Raw genomic sequence first — 22676 nt, 5'->3', positions numbered from 1 at the left:
TATTATATAGGAGCACAGTGCAGAGTTTTGCTGACCAGTGACCACCAATATACGTTGTCTGCCTGAAAAACGCTCCATATCTGTGCTCAGTGTGCTGCATAGATCTGTGCTCACAATGCTTTATTGTGGGTACTGGGGACCAGCAGTATTATATAGGAGGAGTACAGTGCAGAGTTTTGCTGACCAGTGACCACCAGTATACGTTGCCTGCCTGAAAAAAGCTCCATATCTGTGCTCAGTGTGCTGCATATATCTGTGCTCACACTGCTTTATTGTGGGGACTGGGGACCAGCAGTATTATATAGGAGGAGTACAGTGCAGAGTTTTGCTGACCAGTGACCACCAGTATCATATGTTGTCTGCCTGAAAAACGCTCCATATCTGTGCTCAGTGTGCTGCATATATCTGTGCTCACACTGCTTTATTGTGGGGACTGGGGACCAGCAGTATTATATAGGAGGAGTACAGTGCAGAGTTTTGCTGACCAGTGACCACCAGTATTATACGTTGTCTGCCTGAAAAACGCTCCATATCTGTGCTCAGTGTGCTGCATATATCTGTGCTCACACTGCTTTATTGTGGGGACTGGGGACCAGCAGTATTATATAGGAGGAGTACAGTGCAGAGTTTTGCTGACCAGTGACCACCAGTATTAAACGTTGTCTGCCTGAAATGCGCACCATATCCGTGCTCAGTGTGCTGCATATATCTGTGCTCACACTGCTTTATTGTGGGGACTGGGGACCAGCAGTATTATATAGGAGTACAGTGCAGAGTTTTGCTGACCAGTGACCACCAGTATACGTTGTCTGCCTGAAAAAAGCTCCATATCTGTGCTCAGTGTGCTGCATATATCTGTGCTCACACTGCTATATTGTGGGGACTGGGGACCAGCAGTATTATATAGGAGGAGTACAGTGCAGAGTTTTGCTGACCAGTGACCACCAGTATCATACGTTGTCTGCCTGAAAAACGCTCCATATCTGTGCTCAGTGTGCTGCATATATCTGTGCTCACACTGCTTTATTGTGGGGACTGGGGACCAGCAGTATTATATAGGAGGAGTACAGTGCAGAGTTTTGCTGACCAGTGACCACCAGTCTTATACGTTGTCTGCCTGAAAAACGCTCCATATCTGTGCTCAGTGTGCTGCATATATCTGTGCTCACACTGCTTTATTGTGGGGACTGGGGACCAGCAGTATTATATAGGAGGAGTACTGTGCAGAGTTTTGCTGACCAGTGACCACCAGTATACGTTGACTGCCTGAAAAACGCTCCATATCTGTGCTCAGTGTGCTGCATATATCTGTGCTCACACTGCTTTATTGTGGGGACTGGGGACCAGCAGTATTATATAGGAGGAGTACAGTGCAGAGTTTTTCTGACCAGTGACCACCAGTATTATATGTTGTCTGCCTGAAAAACGCTCCATATCTGTGCTCAGTGTGCTGCATATATCTGTGCTCACACTGCTTTATTGTGGGGACTGGGGACCAGCAGTATTATATAGGAGGAGTACAGTGCAGAGTTTTGCTGACCAGTGACCACCAGTATCATATGTTGTCTGCCTGAAAAACGCTCCATATCTGTGCTCAGTGTGCTGCATATATCTGTGCTCACACTGCTTTATTGTGGGGACTGGGTACCAGCAGTATTATATAGGAGGAGTACAGTGCAGAGTTTTGCTGACCAGTGACCACCAGTATTATACGTTGTCTGCCTGAAAAACGCTCCATATCTGTGCTCAGTGTGCTGCATATATCTGTGCTCACACTGCTTTATTGTGGGGACTGGGGACCAGCAGTATTATATAGGAGGAGTACAGTGCAGAGTTTTGCTGACCAGTGACCACCAGTATTAAACGTTGTCTGCCTGAAATGCGCACCATATCCGTGCTCAGTGTGCTGCATATATCTGTGCTCACACTGCTTTATTGTGGGGACTGGGGACCAGCAGTATTATATAGGAGTACAGTGCAGAGTTTTGCTGACCAGTGACCACCAGTATACGTTGTCTGCCTGAAAAAAGCTCCATATCTGTGCTCAGTGTGCTGCATATATCTGTGCTCACACTGCTATATTGTGGGGACTGGGGACCAGCAGTATTATATAGGAGGAGTACAGTGCAGAGTTTTGCTGACCAGTGACCACCAGTATCATACGTTGTCTGCCTGAAAAACGCTCCATATCTGTGCTCAGTGTGCTGCATATATCTGTGCTCACACTGCTTTATTGTGGGGACTGGGGACCAGCAGTATTATATAGGAGGAGTACAGTGCAGAGTTTTGCTGACCAGTGACCACCAGTCTTATACGTTGTCTGCCTGAAAAACGCTCCATATCTGTGCTCAGTGTGCTGCATATATCTGTGCTCACACTGCTTTATTGTGGGGACTGGGGACCAGCAGTATTATATAGGAGGAGTACTGTGCAGAGTTTTGCTGACCAGTGACCACCAGTATACGTTGACTGCCTGAAAAACGCTCCATATCTGTGCTCAGTGTGCTGCATATATCTGTGCTCACACTGCTTTATTGTGGGGACTGGGGACCAGCAGTATTATATAGGAGGAGTACAGTGCAGAGTTTTTCTGACCAGTGACCACCAGTATTATATGTTGTCTGCCTGAAAAACGCTCCATATCTGTGCTCAGTGTGCTGCATATATCTGTGCTCACACTGCTTTATTGTGGGGACTGGGGACCAGCAGTATTATATAGGAGGAGTACAGTGCAGAGTTTTGCTGACCGGTGACCACCAGTATACATTGTCTGCCTGAAAAATGCTCCATATCTGTGCTCAGTGTGCTGCATATATCTGTGCTCACACTGCTTTATTGTGGGGACTGGGGAACAGCAGTATTATATAGGAGGAGTCAGGGCCGGTGCAAGGGTTCTTGGCACCCTAGGCAAAACTTCAGCCTCCATTCCCCTACACCCCCCCCCCAAAAAAAAAACCCAAAAAGCAAAACATTGGCCACCACAGGAATAAAGAATAAATAACAACAAACACATTTGCCCCTTTCAGGAAAAAAAGAAAAAAACACTTTGGCCTCCACAGGGTAAATAAAACACACATTGAGGCAGACACACACACACACACACACACACACACACTCACAATGACACTCATACTGAGGCAGAGGCACGCACACACTCATACTGAGGCAGAGGCACACACTCATACTGAGGCACACACACATACTGAGGCAGAGGCACACACACACTCATACTGAGGCAGAGGCACACATACTGAGGCAGCGGCACATACACACTCATACTGATGCACACACTCATACTGAGACACACACACACTGACATTTATACTGAGGCAGATGCACACACACTCATACTGGGGCACACACACACTGACACTCATACTGAGGCAGATGCACACACACACACACACACACACACACACACACACACTCATACTGAGACACACACACACACACACAGACACTGGTACTGAGACACACTATGACACTCATACTAAGATACACACAAACACACACTGACACTCATACTGAGGCAGAGGCACACACACACTGATACTGAGACACACACACACACACACACACACACACACACACACACACACACACTGGTACTGAGACACACTCTGACACTCATGCTAAGATACACACAAACACACACTGACACTCATACTGAGGCAGAGGCACACACACACGGATACTGAGACACACACACACACACACACACACACACACACACACACACACTGGTACTGAGACACACTCTGACACTCATACTAAGATACACACAAACACACACTGACACTCATACTGAGACACACACACTGATACTGAGACACACACACTGGTACTGAGACACAATCACACTCTGACACTCATACTAAGATACACACAAACACACACTGACACTCATACTGAGACACACACACTGATACTGAGACACACACAAACACACTGACACTCATACTGAGGCAGAGGCACACACACACACACACACACACACACTGATACTGAGACACACACACACACACACACACACTGATACTGAGACACACACAAACACACAGTCACACACTGACACTCATACTGAGAAACACACACTGATACGGACACACACACACACACTGACACTCTGGGACAGAAGCACACACACACTCATATATTGGAGGCACACACCCACTACCACAGTAGTTACCTCCAGCTCCAGCTCTGATCACAGGAGCCAGTCTCCCAAAGAGCAGGCAGGCCAGGCAGAGCCACAGACAGACCGCGGGGAGAACTGGCAAAGTCGGGGTGTGTGGCCTAATCACGGACATGTGGCCACGCCCCCTTTAAAAAACACACACACACAAAGAAGCGCTGCAGCAGTCTATGGAGGCGACTCCGGCCGGCAGAGATGGGACACGGTGACGGGACCGGCCGAGGGGGAAACCACCTCTCCGCTGCCACTGCATATCTTCTGCAGAGAGGTGGTGAATTAAACAAAATCAGTGGTGGATCCCGGGACACTGGGTAGGGTACAGTGGCCTGGAATGGCCAAAAAGCATCAATTTCCTATAGAGATGTGCACTTGAAATTTTTCGGGTTTTGTGTTTTGGTTTTGGGTTCGGTTCCGCGGCCGTGTTTTGGGTTCGACCGCGTTTTGGCAAAACCTCACCGAATTTTTTTTGTCGGATTCGGGTGTGTTTTGGATTCGGGTGTTTTTTTTAAAAAACACAAAAAAACAGCTTAAATCATAGAATTTGGGGGTCATTTTGATCCCAAAGTATTATTAACCTCAAAAACCATAATTTCCACTCATTTTCAGTCTATTCTGAATACCTCACACCTCACAATATTATTTTTAGTCCTAAAATTTGCACGAGGTCGCTGGATGACTAAGCTAAGCGACCCTAGTGGCCGACACAAACACCGGGCCCATCTAGGAGTGGCACTGCAGTGTCACGCAGGATGGCCCTTCCAAAAAACACTCCCCAAACAGCACATGACGCAAAGAAAAAAAGAGGCACAATAAGGTAGCTGTGTGAGTAAGATAAGCGACCCTAGTGGCCGACACAAACACCGGGCCCATCTAGGAGTGGCACTGCAGTGTCGCGCAGGATGGCCCTTCCAAAAAACACTCCCCAAACAGCACATGACGCAAAGAAAAAAAGAGGCGCAATGAGGTAGCTGTGTGAGTAAGATAAGCGACCCTAGTGGCCGACACAAACACCGGGCCCATCTAGGACTGGCACTGCAGTGTCACGCAGGATGGCCCTTCCAAAAAACACTCCCCAAACAGCACATGACGCAAAGAAAAAAAGAGGCGCAATGAGGTAGCTGTGTGAGTAAGATAAGCGACCCTAGTGGCCGACACAAACACCTGGCCCATCTAGGAGTGGCACTGCAGTGTCACGCAGGATGGCCCTTCCAAAAAACACTCCCCAAACAGCACATGACGCAAAGAAAAAAAGAGGCGCAATGAGGTAGCTGTGTGAGTAAGATAAGCGACCCTAGTGGCCGACACAAACACCTGGCCCATCTAGGAGTGGCACTGCAGTGTCACGCAGGATGGCCCTTCCAAAAAACACTCCCCAAACAGCACATGACGCAAAGAAAAAAAGAGGCGCAATGAGGTAGCTGTGTGAGTAAGATAAGCGACCCTAGTGGCCGACACAAACACCGGGCCCATCTAGGAGTGGCACTGCAGTGTCACGCAGGATGGCCCTTCCAAAAAACACTCCCCAAACAGCACATGACGCAAAGAAAAAAAGAGGCGCAATGAGGTAGCTGTGTGAGTAAGATAAGCGACCCTAGTGGCCGACACAAACACCGGGCCCATCTAGGAGTGGCACTGCAGTGTCACGCAGGATGGCCCTTCCAAAAAACACTCCCCAAACAGCACATGACGCAAAGAAAAAAAGAGGCGCAATGAGGTAGCTGTGTGAGTAAGATAAGCGACCCTAGTGGCCGACACAAACACCGGGCCCATCTAGGAGTGGCACTGCAGTGTCACGCAGGATGGCCATTCCAAAAAACACTCCCCAAACAGCACATGACGCAAAGAAAAAAAGAGGCGCAATGAGGTAGCTGTGTGAGTAAGATAAGCGACCCTAGTGGCCGACACAAACACCTGGCCCATCTAGGAGTGGCACTGCAGTGTCACGCAGGATGGCCCTTCCAAAAAACACTCCCCAAACAGCACATGACGCAAAGAAAAAAAGAGGCGCAATGAGGTAGCTGTGTGAGTAAGATAAGCGACCCTAGTGGCCGACACAAACACCGGGCCCATCTAGGAGTGGCACTGCAGTGTCACGCAGGATGGCCCTTCCAAAAAACACTCCCCAAACAGCACATGACGCAAAGAAAAAAAGAGGCGCAATGAGGTAGCTGTGTGAGTAAGATAAGCGACCCTAGTGGCCGACACAAACACCGGGCCCATCTAGGAGTGGCACTGCAGTGTCACGCAGGATGGCCCTTCCAAAAAACACTCCCCAAACAGCACATGACGCAAAGAAAAAAAGAGGCGCAATGAGGTAGCTGTGTGAGTAAGATAAGCGACCCTAGTGGCCGACACAAACACCGGGCCCATCTAGGAGTGGCACTGCAGTGTCACGCAGGATGGCCCTTCCAAAAAACACTCCCCAAACAGCACATGACGCAAAGAAAAAAAGAGGCGCAATGAGGTAGCTGTGTGAGTAAGATAAGCGACCCTAGTGGCCGACACAAACACCGGGCCCATCTAGGAGTGGCACTGCAGTGTCACGCAGGATGGCCCTTCCAAAAAACACTCCCCAAACAGCACATGACGCAAAGAAAAAAAGAGGCGCAATGAGGTAGCTGTGTGAGTAAGATAAGCGACCCTAGTGGCCGACACAAACACCTGGCCCATCTAGGAGTGGCACTGCAGTGTCACGCAGGATGGCCCTTCCAAAAAACACTCCCCAAACAGCACATGACGCAAAGAAAAAAAGAGGCGCAATGAGGTAGCTGTGTGAGTAAGATAAGCGACCCTAGTGGCCGACACAAACACCTGGCCCATCTAGGAGTGGCACTGCAGTGTCACGCAGGATGGCCCTTCCAAAAAACACTCCCCAAACAGCACATGACGCAAAGAAAAATTAAAGAAAAAAGAGGTGCAAGATGGAATTGTCCTTGGGCCCTCCCACCCACCCTTATGTTGTATAAACAGGACATGCACACTTTAACCAACCCATCATTTCAGTGACAGGGTCTGCCACACGACTGTGACTGAAATGACGGGTTGGTTTGGACCCCCACCAAAAAAGAAGCAATTAATCTCTCCTTGCACAAACTGGCTTTACAGAGGCAAGATGTCCACCTCATCATCATCCTCCGATATATCACCGTGTACATCCCCCTCCTCACAGATTATCAATTCGTCCCCACTGGAATCCACCATCTCAGCTCCCTGTGTACTTTGTGGAGGCAATTGCTGCTGGTCAATGTCTCCACGGAGGAATTGATTATAATTCATTTTAATGAACATCATCTTCTCCAAATTTTCTGGAAGTAACCTCGTACGCCGATTGCTGACAAGGTGAGCGGCGGCACTAAACACTCTTTCGGAGTACACACTAGTGGGAGGGCAACTTAGGTAGAATAAAGCCAGTTTGTGCAAGGGCCTCCAAATTGCCTCTTTTTCCTGCCAGTATAAGTACGGACTGTGTGACGTGCCTACTTGGATGCGGTCACTCATATAATCCTCCACCATTCTTTCAATGGGGAGAGAATCATATGCAGTGACAGTAGACGACATGTCCGTAATCGTTGACAGGTCCTTCAGTCCGGACCAGATGTCAGCATCAGCAGTCGCTCCAGACTGCCCTGCATCACCGCCAGCGGGTGGGCTCGGAATTCTGAGCCTTTTCCTCGCACCCCCAGTTGCGGGAGAATGTGAAGGAGGAGATGTTGACAGGTCGCGTTCCGCTTGACTTTACAATTTTCTCACCAGCAGGTCTTTGAACCCCAGCAGACTTGTGTCTGCCGGAAAGAGAGATCCAAGGTAGGTTTTAAATCTAGGATCGAGCACGGTGGCCAAAATGTAGTGCTCTGATTTCAACAGATTGACCACCCGTGAATCCTTGTTAAGCGAATTAAGGGCTCCATCCACAAGTCCCACATGCCTAGCGGAATCGCTCCGTGTTAGCTCCTCCTTCAATGTCTCCAGCTTCTTCTGCAAAAGCCTGATGAGGGGAATGACCTGACTCAGGCTGGCAGTGTCTGAACTGACTTCACGTGTGGCAAGTTCAAAGGGCAGCAGAACCTTGCACAACATTGAAATCATTCTCCACTGCGCTTGAGACAGGTGCATTCCACCTCCTATATCGTGCTGAATTGTATAGGCTTGAATGGCCTTTTGCTGCTCCTCCAACCTCTGAAGCATATATAGGGTTGAATTCCACCTCTTACCACTTCTTGCTTCAGATGATGGCAGGGCAGGTTCAGGCGTTTTTGGTGTTGCTCCAGTCTTCTGTACGTGGTGCCTGTACGCCGAAAGTGTCCCGCTATTATTCTGGCCACCGACAGCATCTCTTGCACGCCCCTGTCGTTTTTAAAAAAATTCTGCACCACCAAATTCAAGGTATGTGCAAAACATGGGACGTGCTGGAATTTGCCCAGATTTAATGCACACACAATATTGCTGGCGTTGTCCGATGCCACAAATCCACAGGAGAGTCCAATTGGGGTAAGCCATTCCGCGATGATCTTCCTCAGTTGCCGTAAGAGGTTTTCAGCTGTGTGCGTATTCTGGAAACCGGTAATACAAAGCGTAGCCTGCCTAGGAAAGAGTTGGTGTTTGCGAGATGCTGCTACTGGTGCCGCCGCTGCTGTTCTTGCGGCGGGAGTCCATACATCTACCCAGTGGGCTGTCACAGTCATATAGTCCTGACCCTGCCCTGCTCCACTTGTCCACATGTCCGTGGTTAAGTGGACATTGGGTACAGCTGCATTTTTTAGGACACTGGTGACTCTTTTTCTGAGGTCTGTGTACATTTTCGGTATCGCCTGCCTAGAGAAATGGAACCTAGATGGTATTTGGTACCGGGGACACAGTACCTCCAACAAGTCTCTAGTTGGCTCTGCAGTAATGATGGATACCGGAACCACGTTTCTCACCACCCAGGATGCCAAGGCCTCAGTTATCCGCTTTGCAGCAGGATGACTGCTGTGATATTTCATCTTCCTCGCAAAGGACTGTTGGACAGTCAATTGTTTGGTGGAAGTAGTAAAAGTGGTCTTACGATTTCCCCTCTGGGATGACCATCGACTCCCAGCAGCAACAACAGCAGCGCCAGCAGCAGTAGGCGTTACACGCAAGGATGCATCGGAGGAATCCCAGGCAGGAGAGGAATCGTCAGAATTGCCAGTGACATGGCCTGCAGGACTATTGGCATTCCTGGGGAAGGAAGAAATTGACACTGAGGGAGTTGGTGGGGTGGTTTGCGTGAGCTTGGTTACAAGAGGAAGGGATTTACTGGTCAGTGGACTGCTTCCGTTGTCGCACAAAGTTTTTGAACTTGTCACTGACTTATTATGAATGCGCTGCAGGTGACGTATAAGGGAGGATGTTCCGAGGTGGTTAACGTCCTTACCCCTACTTATTACAGCTTTTCAAAGGCAACACACGGCTTGACAAATGTTGTCCGCATTTCTGTTGAAATACTTCCACACCGAAGAGCTGATTTTTTTGGTATTTTCACCAGGCATGTCAACGGCCATATTCCTCCCACGGACAATAGGTGTCTCCCCGGGTGCCTGACTTAAACAAACCACCTCACCATCAGAATCCTCCTTGTCAATTTCCTCCCCAGCGCCAGCAACACCCATATCCTCCTCATCCTGGTGTACTTCAACACTGACATCTTCAATCTGACTATCAGGAACTGGACTGCGGGTGCTCCTTCCAGCACTTGCAGGGGGCGTGCAAATGGTGGAAGGCGCATGCTCTTCACGTCCAGTGTTGGGAAGGTCAGGCATCGCAACCGACACAATTGGACTCTCCTTGTGGATTTGGGATTTTGAAGAACGCACAGTTCTTTGCGGTGCTTTTGCCAGCTTGAGTCTTTTCATTTTTCTAGCGAGAGGCTGAGTGCTTCCATCCTCATGTGAAGCTGAACCACTAGCCATGAACATAGGCCAGGGCCTCAGCCGTTCCTTGCCACTCCGTGTGGTAAATGGCATATTGGCAAGTTGACGCTTCTCCTCCGACAATTTTATTTTAGATTTTGGAGTCCTTTTTTTACTGATATTTGGTGTTTTGGATTTTACATGCTCTGTACTATGACATTGGGCATCGGCCTTGGCAGACGACGTTGCTGGCATTTCATCGTCTCGGCCATGACTAGTGGCAGCAGCTTCAGCATGAGGTGGAAGTGGATCTTGATCTTTCCCTAATTTTGGAACCTCAACATTTTTGTTCTCCATATTTTAATAGGCACAACTAAAAGGCACCTCAGGTAAACAATGGAGATGGATGGATACTAGTATACTTATGGATGGACGAGCGACTGCCGACACAGAGGTAGCTACAGCCGTGGACTACCGTACTGTGTCTGCTGCTAATATAGACTGGATGATAATGAGATGAAATCAATATATATATATATATATATAATATCACTAGTACTGCAGCCGGACAGGTATATATATTTATTATGTAATGACTGATGACGGACCTGCTGGACACTGTCAGCACAGCAGCACCGCAGACTGCTACAGTAAGCTACTATAGTAGTATGTATAAAGAAGAAAGAAAAAAAAAACCACGGGTAGGTGGTATACAATTATGGATGGACGAGCGACTGCCGACACAGAGGTAGCTACAGCCGTGGACTACCGTACTGTGTCTGCTGCTAATATAGACTGGATGATAATGAGATGAAATCAATATATATATATATATATAATATCACACTAGTACTGCAGCCGGACAGGTAGATATATTTATTATGTAATGACTGATGACGGACCTGCTGGACACTGTCAGCTCAGCAGCACCGCAGACTGCTACTGTAAGCTACTATAGTAGTATGTATAAAAAAGAAAGAAAAGAAAAAAACCACGGGTAGGTGGTATACAATTATGGATGGACGAGCGACTGCCGACACAGAGGTAGCTACAGCCGTGGACTACCGTACTGTGTCTGCTGCTAATATAGACTGGATGATAATGAGATGAAATCAATATATATATATATATATATATAATATCACACTAGTACTGCAGCCGGACAGGTAGATATATTTATTATGTAATGACTGATGACGGACCTGCTGGACACTGTCAGCTCAGCAGCACCGCAGACTGCTACAGTAAGCTACTATAGTAGTATGTATAAAGAAGAAAGAAAAAAAAAAAAACACGGGTAGGTGGTATACAATTATGGATGGACGAGCGACTGCCGACACAGAGGTAGCTACAGCCATGGACTACCGTACTGTGTCTGCTGCTAATATAGACTGGATGATAATGAGATGAAATCAATATATATATATATATAATATCACACTAGTACTGCAGCCAGACAGGTAGATATATTTATTATGTAATGACTGATGACGGACCTGCTGGACACTGTCAGCTCAGCAGCACCGCAGACTGCTACAGTAAGCTACTATAGTAGTATGTATAAAGAAGAAAGAAAAAAAAAACCACGGGTAGGTGGTATACAATTATGGATGGACGAGCGACTGCCGACACAGAGGTAGCTACAGCCGTGGACTACCGTACTGTGTCTGCTGCTAATATAGACTGGATGATAATGAGATGAAATCAATATATATATATATATATAATATCACACTAGTACTGCAGCCGGACAGGTAGATATATTTATTATGTAATGACTGATGACGGACCTGCTGGACACTGTCAGCTCAGCAGCACCGCAGACTGCTACAGTAAGCTACTATAGTAGTATGTATAAAAAAGAAAGAAAAAAAAAAAAACACTGGTAGGTGGTATACAATAATGGATGGACGAGCGACTGCCGACACAGAGGTAGCTACAGCCGTGGACTACCGTACTGTGTCTGCTGCTAATATAGACTGGATGATAATGAGATGAAATCAATATATATATATATATATAATATCACTAGTACTGCAGCCGGACAGGTATATATATTTATTATGTAATGACTGATGACGGACCTGCTGGACACTGTCAGCTCAGCAGCACCGCAGACTGCTACAGTAAGCTACTATAGTAGTATGTATAAAGAAGAAGAAAGAAAAAAAAAAAACGGGTAGGTGGTATACAATATGATATATATATTATATACAATTATATATATATATATATATATATATATGTATATATATATATTAAACTGGTGGTGATTATTAAACTGGTGGTCAGGTCACTGGTCACACTATCAGCAACTTGCAAGTAGTACTCCTAAGCAGACAATCACAATATATATTATACTGGTGGTCAGTGTGGTCACAATGGCAGTGTGGCACTCTGGCAGCAAAAGTGTGCACTGTACGTTATATGTACTCCTGAGTCCTGCTCTCAGACTCTAACTGCTCCCCACTGTCAGTGTCTCCCCCACAAGTCAGATATACATTATACAGTCACACTATCTATCTATCACTTCAGCAAGTAGTAGTACTCCTCCTAATGCTCCCCAAAATTACTACCGTGTCTCTCTCTACTCTAGTCTCACTCTCTTCTCTATAAACGGAGAGGACGCCAGCCACGTCCTCTCCCTATGAATCTCAATGCACGTGTGAAAATGGCGGCGACGCGCGGCTTATATAGAATCCGAGTCTCGCGATAGAATCCGAGCCTCGCGAGAATCCGACAGCGGGATGATGACGTTCGGGCGCGCTCGGGTTAACCGAGCAAGGCGGGAAGATCCGAGTCGCTCGGCCCCGTGTAAAAAAAAATGAAGTTCGGGCGGGTTCGGATTCCGAGGAACCGAACCCGCTCATCTCTAGTTTCCTATCACTCGGTTTAGCAGCGTTGCAGGACTATCCCCGCAGCGCTGCTACTAGTAGTGTGTCCATGCCGCCGGGTGTCCTGCTGCAGCTGCTGTATTGCATGTGGGCTACAGGGAGGGGGACCAGGGCTCCTGGCAGCCTCAGCGTGCCGCCCCCTGAGTTCCCTGCGCTCATAGGCAGCTGCCTAAAGCTGCCTAGTGGAAGCGCCGGCTCTGGGAGGAGTACAGTGCAGAGTTTTGCTGACCAGTGACCACCAGTATACGTTGTCTGCCTGAAAAATGCTCCATATCTGTGCTCAGTGTGCTGCATATATCTGTGCTCACATTGCTTTATTGTGGGGACTGGGGACCAGCAGTATTATATAGGAGGAGTACAGTGCAGAGTTTTGCTGACCAGTGACCACCAGTATACGTTGTCTGCCTGAAAAATGCTCCATATCTGTGCTCAGTGTGCTGCATATATCTGTGCTCACACTGCTTTATTGTGGGGACTGGGGACCAGCAGTATTATATAGGAGTACAGTGCAGAGTTTTGCTGACCAGTGACCACCAATTTACGTTGTCTGCCTGAAAAACGCTCCATATCTGTGCTCAGTGTGCTGCATAGATCTGTGCTCACAATGCTTTATTGTGGGGACTGGGGACCAGCAGTATTATATAGGAGGAGTACAGTGCAGAGTTTTGCTGACCAGTGACCACCAGTATACGTTGCCTGCCTGAAAAAAGCTCCATATCTGTGCTCAGTGTGCTGCATATATCTGTGCTCACACTGCTTTATTGTGGGGACTGGGGACCAGCAGTATTATATAGGAGGAGTACAGTGCAGAGTTTTGCTGACCAGTGACCACCAGTATCATACGTTGTCTGCCTGAAAAACGCTCCATATCTGTGCTCAGTGTGCTGCATATATCTGTGCTCACACTGCTTTATTGTGGGGACTGGGGACCAGCAGTATTATATAGGAGGAGTACAGTGCAGAGTTTTGCTGACCAGTGACCACCAGTATTATACGTTGTCTGCCTGAAAAACGCTCCATATCTGTGCTCAGTGTGCTGCATATATCTGTGCTCACACTGCTTTATTGTGGGGACTGGGGACCAGCAGTATTATATAGGAGGAGTACAGTGCAGAGTTTTGCTGACCAGTGACCACCAGTAATAAACGTTGTCTGCCTGAAATGCGCACCATATCCGTGCTCAGTGTGCTGCATATATCTGTGCTCACACTGCTTTATTGTGGGGACTGGGGACCAGCAGTATTATATAGGAGTACAGTGCAGAGTTTTGCTGACCAGTGACCACCAGTATACGTTGTCTGCCTGAAAAAAGCTCCATATCTGTGCTCAGTGTGCTGCATATATCTGTGCTCACACTGCTATATTGTGGGGACTGGGGACCAGCAGTATTATATAGGAGGAGTACAGTGCAGAGTTTTGCTGACCAGTGACCACCAGTATCATACGTTGTCTGCCTGAAAAACGCTCCATATCTGTGCTCAGTGTGCTGCATATATCTGTGCTCACACTGCTTTATTGTGGGGACTGGGGACCAGCAGTATTATATAGGAGGAGTACAGTGCAGAGTTTTGCTGACCAGTGACCACCAGTCTTATACGTTGTCTGCCTGAAAAACGCTCCATATCTGTGCTCAGTGTGCTGCATATATCTGTGCTCACACTGCTTTATTGTGGGGACTAGGGACAAGCAGTATTATATAGGAGGAGTACAGTGCAGAGTTTTTATGACCAGTGACCACCAGTATACGTTGACTGCCTGAAAAACGCTCCATATCTGTGCTCAGTGTGCTGCATATATCTGTGCTCACACTGCTTTATTGTGGGGACTGGGTACCAGCAGTATTATATAGGAGGAGTACAGTGCAGAGTTTTGCTGACCAGTGACCACCAGTATACGTTGACTGCCTGAAAAACGCTCCATATCTGTGCTCAGTGTGCTGCATATATCTGTGCTCACACTGCTTTATTGTGGGGACTGGGGACCAGCAGTATTATATAGGAGGAGTACAGTGCAGAGTTTTTCTGACCAGTGACCACCAGTATTATATGTTGTCTGCCTGAAAAACGCTCCATATCTGTGCTCAGTGTGCTGCATATATCTATGCTCACACTGCTTTATTGTGGGGACTGGGGACCAGCAGTATTATATAGGAGGAGTACAGTGCAGAGTTTTGCTGACCGGTGACCACCAGTATACATTGTCTGCCTGAAAAATGCTCCATATCTGTGCTCAGTGTGCTGCATATATCTTTGCTCACACTGCTTTATTGTGGGGACTGGGGAACAGCAGTATTATATAGGAGGAGTCAGGGCCGGTGCAAGGGTTCTTGGCACCCTAGGCAAAACTTCAGCCTCCATTCCCCTACACCCCCCCCCCCCAAAAAAAAAAAAAAAAAAACATTGGCCACCACAGGAATAAAGAATAAATAACAACAAACACATTTGCCCCTTTCAGGAAAAAAAGAAAAAAACACTTTGGCCTCCACAGGGTAAATAAAACACACATTGAGGCAGACACACACACACACTCACAATGACACTCATACTGAGGCAGAGGCACGCACACACTCATACTGAGGCAGAGGCACACACTCATACTGAGGCACACACACATACTGAGGCAGAGGCACACACACACTCATACTGAGGCAGAGGCACACATACTGAGGCAGCGGCACATACACACTCATACTGATGCACACACTCATACTGAGACACACACACTGACATTTATACTGAGGCAGATGCACACACACTCATACTGGGGCACACACACACTGACACTCATACTGAGGCAGATGCACACACACACACACACACACACACACTCACTCATACTGAGACACACACACACACACACACACACACACACACACACACACACACTGGTACTGAGACACACTCTGACACTCATACTAAGATACACACAAACACACACTGACACTCATACTGAGGCAGAGGCACACACACACTGATACTGAGACACACACACACACACTGGTACTGAGACACACTCTGACACTCATGCTAAGATACACACAAACACACACTGACACTCATACTGAGGCAGAGGCACACACACACGGATACTGAGACACACACACACACACACACACACACACTGGTACTGAGACACACTCTGACACTCATACTAAGATACACACAAACACACACTGACACTCATACTGAGACACACACACTGATACTGAGACACACACACTGGTACTGAGACACAGTCACACTCTGACACTCATACTAAGATACACACAAACACACACTGACACTCATACTGAGACACACACACTGATACTGAGACACACACAAACACACTGACACTCATAGTGAGGCAGAGGCACACACACACACACACTCTGATACTGAGACACACACACACACTGATACTGAGACACACACAAACACACAGTCACACACTGACACTCATACTGAGAAACACACACTGATACGGACACACACACACACTGACACTCTGGGACAGAAGCACACACACACACACACACTCATATATTGGAGGCACACACCCACTACCACAGTAGTTACCTCCAGCTCCAGCTCTGATCACAGGAGCCAGTCTCCCAAAGAGCAGGCAGGCCAGGCAGAGCCACAGACAGACCGCGGGGAGAACTGGCAAAGTCGGGGGGCGTGGCCTAATCACGGACATGTGGCCATGCCCCCTTTAAAAAACACACACACACAAAGAAGCGCTGCAGCAGTCTATGGAGGCGACTCCGGCCGGCAGAGATGGGACACGGTGACGGGACCGGCCGAGGGGGAAACCAGCTCTCCGCTGCCACTGCATATCTTCTGCAGAGAGGTGGTGAATTAAACAAAATCAGTGGTGGATCCCGGGACACTGGGTAGGGTACAGTGGCCTGGAATGGCCAAAAAGCATCAGTTTCCTATCACTCGGTTTAGCAGCGTTGCAGGACTATCCCCGCAGCGCTGCTACTAGTAGTGTGTCCATGCCGCCGGGTGTCCTGCTGCAGCTGCTGTATTGCATGTGGGCTACAGGGAGGGGGACCAGGGCTCCTGGCAGCCTCAGCGTGCCGCCCCCTGAGTTCCCTGCGCTCATAGGCAGCTGCCTAAAGCTGCCTAGTGGAAGCGCCAGCTCTGGGAGGAGTACAGTGCAGAGTTTTGCTGACCAGTGACCACCAGTATACGTTGTCTGCCTGAAAAATGCTCCATATCTGTGCTCAGTGTGCTGCATATATCTGTGCTCACACTGCTTTATTGTGGGGACTGGGGACCAGCAGTATTATATAGGAGTACAGTGCAGAGTTTTGCTGACCAGTGACCACCAGTATACGTTGCCTGCCTGAAAAAAGCTCCATATCTGTGCTCAGTGTGCTGCATATATCTGTGCTCACACTGCTTTATTGTGGGGACTGGGGACCAGCAGTATTATATAGGAGGAGTACAGTGCAGAGTTTTGCTGACCAGTGACCACCAGTATCATACGTTGTCTGCCTGAAAAACGCTCCATATCTGTGCTCAGTGTGCTGCATATATCTGTGCTCACACTGCTTTATTGTGGGGACTGGGGACCAGCAGTATTATATAGGAGGAGTACAGTGCAGAGTTTTGCTGACCAGTGACCACCAGTATTAAACGTTGTCTGCCTGAAATGCGCACCATATCCGTGCTCAGTGTGCTGCATATATCTGTGCTCACACTGCTTTATTGTGGGGACTGGGGACCAGCAGTATTATATAGGAGTACAGTGCAGAGTTTTGCTGACCAGTGACCACCAGTATACGTTGTCTGCCTGAAAAACGCTCCATATCTGTGCTCAGTGTGCTGCATATATCTGTGCTCACACTGCTTTATTGTGGGGACTGGGGACCAGCAGTATTATATAGGAGGAGTACAGTGCAGAGTTTTGCTGACCAGTGACCACCAGTATTATACGTTGTCTGCCTGAAAAACGCTCCATATCTGTGCTCAGTGTGCTGCATATATCTGTGCTCACACTGCTTTATTGTGGGGACTGGGGACCAGCAGTATTATATAGGAGGAGTACAGTGCAGAGTTTTGCTGACCAGTGACCACCAGTAATAAACGTTGTCTGCCTGAAATGCGCACCATGGCCCTCATTCCGAGTTGTTCGCTCGGTATTTTTCATCGCATCGCAGTGAAAATCCGCTTAGTACGCATGCGCAATGTTCGCACTGCGACTGCGCCAAGTAACTTTACTATGAAGAAAGTAATTTTACTCACGGCTTTTTCTTCGCTCCGGCGATCGTAATGTGATTGACAGGAAATGGGTGTTACTGGGCGGAAACACGGCGTTTCAGGGGCGTGTGGCTGAAAACGCTACCGTTTCCGGAAAAAACGCAGGAGTGGCCGGGGAAACGGTGGGAGTGCCTGGGCGAACGCTGGGTGTGTTTGTGACGTCAACCAGGAACGATAAGCACTGAAATGATCGCACAGGCAGAGTAAGTCTGGAGCTACTCAGAAACTGCTAAGTAGTTAGTAATCGCAATATTGCGAATACATCGGTCGCAATTTTAAGAAGCTAAGATTCACTCCCAGTAGGCGGCGGCTTAGCGTGTGTAACTCTGCTAAATTCGCCTTGCGACCGATCAACTCGGAATGAGGGCCCATATCCGTGCTCAGTGTGCTGTATATATCTGTGCTCACACTGCTTTATTGTGGGGACTGGGGACCAGCAGTATTATATAGGAGTACAGTGCAGAGTTTTGCTGACCAGTGACCACCAGTATACGTTGTCTGCCTGAAAAAAGCTCCATATATGTGCTCAGTGTGCTGCATATATCTGTGCTCACACTGCTATATTGTGGGGACTGGGGACCAGCAGTATTATATAGGAGGAGTACAGTGCAGAGTTTTGCTGACCAGTGACCACCAGTATTATACGTTGTCTGCCTGAAAAACGCTCCATATCTGTGCTCAGTGTGCTGCATATATCTGTGCTCACACTGCTTTATTGTGGGGACTGGGGACCAGCAGTATTATATAGGAGGAGTACAGTGCTGAGTTTTGCTGACCAGTGACCACCAGTCTTATACGTTGTCTGCCTGAAAAACGCTCCATATCTGTGCTCAGTGTGCTGCATATATCTGTGCTCACACTGCTTTATTGTGGGGACTAGGGACAAGCAGTATTATATAGGAGGAGTACAGTGCAGAGTTTTGATGACCAGTGACCACCAGTCTTATACGTTGTCTGCCTGAAAAACGCTCCATATCTGTGCTCAGTGTGCTGCATATATCTGTGCTCACACTGCTTTATTGTGGGGACTGGGGACCAGCAGTATTATATAGGAGGAGTACAGTGCAGAGTTTTGCTGACCAGTGACCACCAGTATACGTTGACTGCCTGAAAAACGCTCCATATCTGTGCTCAGTGTGCTGCATATATCTGTGCTCACACTGCTTTATTGTGGGGACTGGGGACCAGCAGTATTATATAGGAGGAGTACAGTGCAGAGTTTTTCTGACCAGTGACCACCAATATTATATGTTGTCTGCCTGAAAAACGCTCCATATCTGTGCTCAGTGTGCTGCATATATCTGTGCTCACACTGCTTTATTGTGGGGACTGGGGACCAGCAGTATTATATAGGAGGAGTACAGTGCAGAGTTTTGCTGACCGGTGACCACCAGTATACATTGTCTGCCTGAAAAATGCTCCATATCTGTGCTCAGTGTGCTGCATATATCTTTGCTCACACTGCTTTATTGTGGGGACTGGGGAACAGCAGTATTATAGGAGGAGTCAGGGCCGGTGCAAGGGTTCTTGGCACCCTAGGCAAAACTTCAGCCTCCATTCCCCTACACCCCCCCCCCCCCCCCCCCCAAAAAAAATAAAATAAATTGTCCACCACAGGAATAAAGAATAAATAACAACAAACACATTTGCCCCTTTCAGGAAAAAAACAAAAAAACACTTTGGCCTCCACAGGGTAAATAAAACACACATTGAAGCAGACACACACACACACTCACAATGACACTCATACTGAGGCAGAGGCACGCACACACTCATACTGAGGCAGAGGCACACACTCATACTGAGGCACACACACATACTGAGGCAGAGGCACACACACACTCATACTGAGGCAGAGGCACACATACTGAGGCAGCGGCACATACACACTCATACTGATGCACACACTCATACTGAGACACACACACTGACATTTATACTGAGGCAGATGCACACACACTCATACTGGGGCACACACACACTGACACTCATACTGAGGCAGATGCACACACACACACACACACACACACACACACACACACACACACTCACTCATACTGAGACACACACACACACACACACACACACACACACACACACACTGGTACTGAGACACACTCTGACACTCATACTAAGATACACACAAACACACACTGACACTCATACTGAGGCAGAGGCACACACACACTGATACTGAGACACACACACACACACTGGTACTGAGACACACTCTGACACTCATGCTAAGATACACACAAACACACACTGACACTCATACTGAGACACACACACTGATACTGAGACACACACACTGGTACTGAGACACAGTCACACTCTGACACTCATACTAAGATACACACAAACACACACTGACACTCATACTGAGACACACACACTGATACTGAGACACACACAAACACACTGACACTCATACTGAGGCAGAGGCACACACACACACACACACACACACACACACTGATACTGAGACACACACACACACTGATACTGAGACACACACAAACACACAGTCACACACTGACACTCATACTGAGAAACACACACTGATACGGACACACACACACACTGACACTCTGGGACAGAAGCACACACACACACTCATATATTGGAGGCACACACCCACTACCACAGTAGTTACCTCCAGCTCCAGCTCTGATCACAGGAGCCAGTCTCCCAAAGAGCAGGCAGGCCAGGCAGAGCCACAGACAGACCGCGGGGAGAACTGGCAAAGTCGGGGGGCGTGGCCTAATCACGGACATGTGGCCATGCCCCCTTTAAAAAACACACACACACAAAGAAGCGCTGCAGCAGTCTATGGAGGCGACTCCGGCCGGCAGAGATGGGACACGGTGACGGGACCGGCCGAGGGGGAAACCACCTCTCCGCTGCCACTGCATATCTTCTGCAGAGAGGTGGTGAATTAAACAAAATCAGTGGTGGATCCCGGGACACTGGGTAGGGTACAGTGGCCTGGAATGGCCAAAAAGCATCAGTTTCCTATCACTCGGTTTAGCAGCGTTGCAGGACTATCCCCGCAGCGCTGCTACTAGTAGTGTGTCCATGCCGCCGGGTGTCCTGCTGCAGCTGCTGTATTGCATGTGGGCTACAGGGAGGGGGACCAGGGCTCCTGGCAGCCTCAGCGTGCCGCCCCCTGAGTTCCCTGCGCTCATAGGCAGCTGCCTAAAGCTGCCTAGTGGAAGCGCCAGCTCTGGGAGGAGTACAGTGCAGAGTTTTGCTGACCAGTGACCACCAGTATACGTTGTCTGCCTGAAAAATGCTCCATATCTGTGCTCAGTGTGCTGCATATATCTGTGCTCACACTGCTTTATTGTGGGGACTGGGGACCAGCAGTATTATATAGGAGGAGTACAGTGCAGAGTTTTGCTGACCAGTGACCACCAGTATACGTTGTCTGCCAGAAAAATGCTCCATATCTGTGCTCAGTGTGCTGCATATATCTGTGCTCACACTGCTTTATTGTGGGGACTGGGGACCAGCAGTATTATATAGGAGTACAGTGCAGAGTTTTGCTGACCAGTGACCACCAATATACGTTGTCTGCCTGAAAAACGCTCCATATCTGTGCTGAGTGTGCTGCGTAGATCTGTGCTCACAATGCTTTATTGTGGGGACTGGGGACCAGCAGTAATATATAGGAGGAGTACAGTGCAGAGTTTTGCTGACCAGTGACCACCAGTATACGTTGCCTGCCTGAAAAAAGCTCCATATCTGTGCTCAGTGTGCTGCATATATCTGTGCTCACACTGCTTTATTGTGGGGACTGGGGACCAGCAGTATTATATAGGAGGAGTACAGTGCAGAGTTTTGCTGACCAGTGACCACCAGTATCATACGTTGTCTGCCTGAAAAACGCTCCATATCTGTGCTCAGTGTGCTGCATATATCTGTGCTCACACTGCTTTATTGTGGGGACTGGGGACCAGCAGTATTATATAGGAGGAGTACAGTGCAGAGTTTTGCTGACCAGTGACCACCAGTATTATACGTTGTCTGCCTGAAAAACGCTCCATATCTGTGCTCAGTGTGCTGCATATATCTGTGCTCACACTGCTTTATTGTGGGGACTGGGGACCAGCAGTATTATATAGGAGGAGTACAGTGCAGAGTTTTGCTGACCAGTGACCACCAGTATTAAACGTTGTCTGCCTGAAATGCGCACCATATCCGTGCTCAGTGTGCTGCATATATCTGTGCTCACACTGCTTTATTGTGGGGACTGGGGACCAGCAGTATTATATAGGAGTACAGTGTAGAGTTTTGCTGACCAGTGACCACCAGTATACGTTGTCTGCCTGAAAAACGCTCCATATCTGTGCTCAGTGTGCTGCATATATCTGTGCTCACACTGCTATATTGTGGGGACTGGGGACCAGCAGTATTATATAGGAGGAGTACAGTGCAGAGTTTTGCTGACCAGTGACCACCAGTA

The sequence above is a fragment of the Pseudophryne corroboree genome, chromosome 9, assembly GCF_028390025.1.
Source record: "Pseudophryne corroboree isolate aPseCor3 chromosome 9, aPseCor3.hap2, whole genome shotgun sequence".
In the NCBI taxonomy this organism is placed as follows: domain Eukaryota; kingdom Metazoa; phylum Chordata; class Amphibia; order Anura; family Myobatrachidae; genus Pseudophryne; species Pseudophryne corroboree.
The sequence above is the reverse complement of the archived record's forward strand: the minus strand, read 5'-3'. Positions refer to the sequence as shown.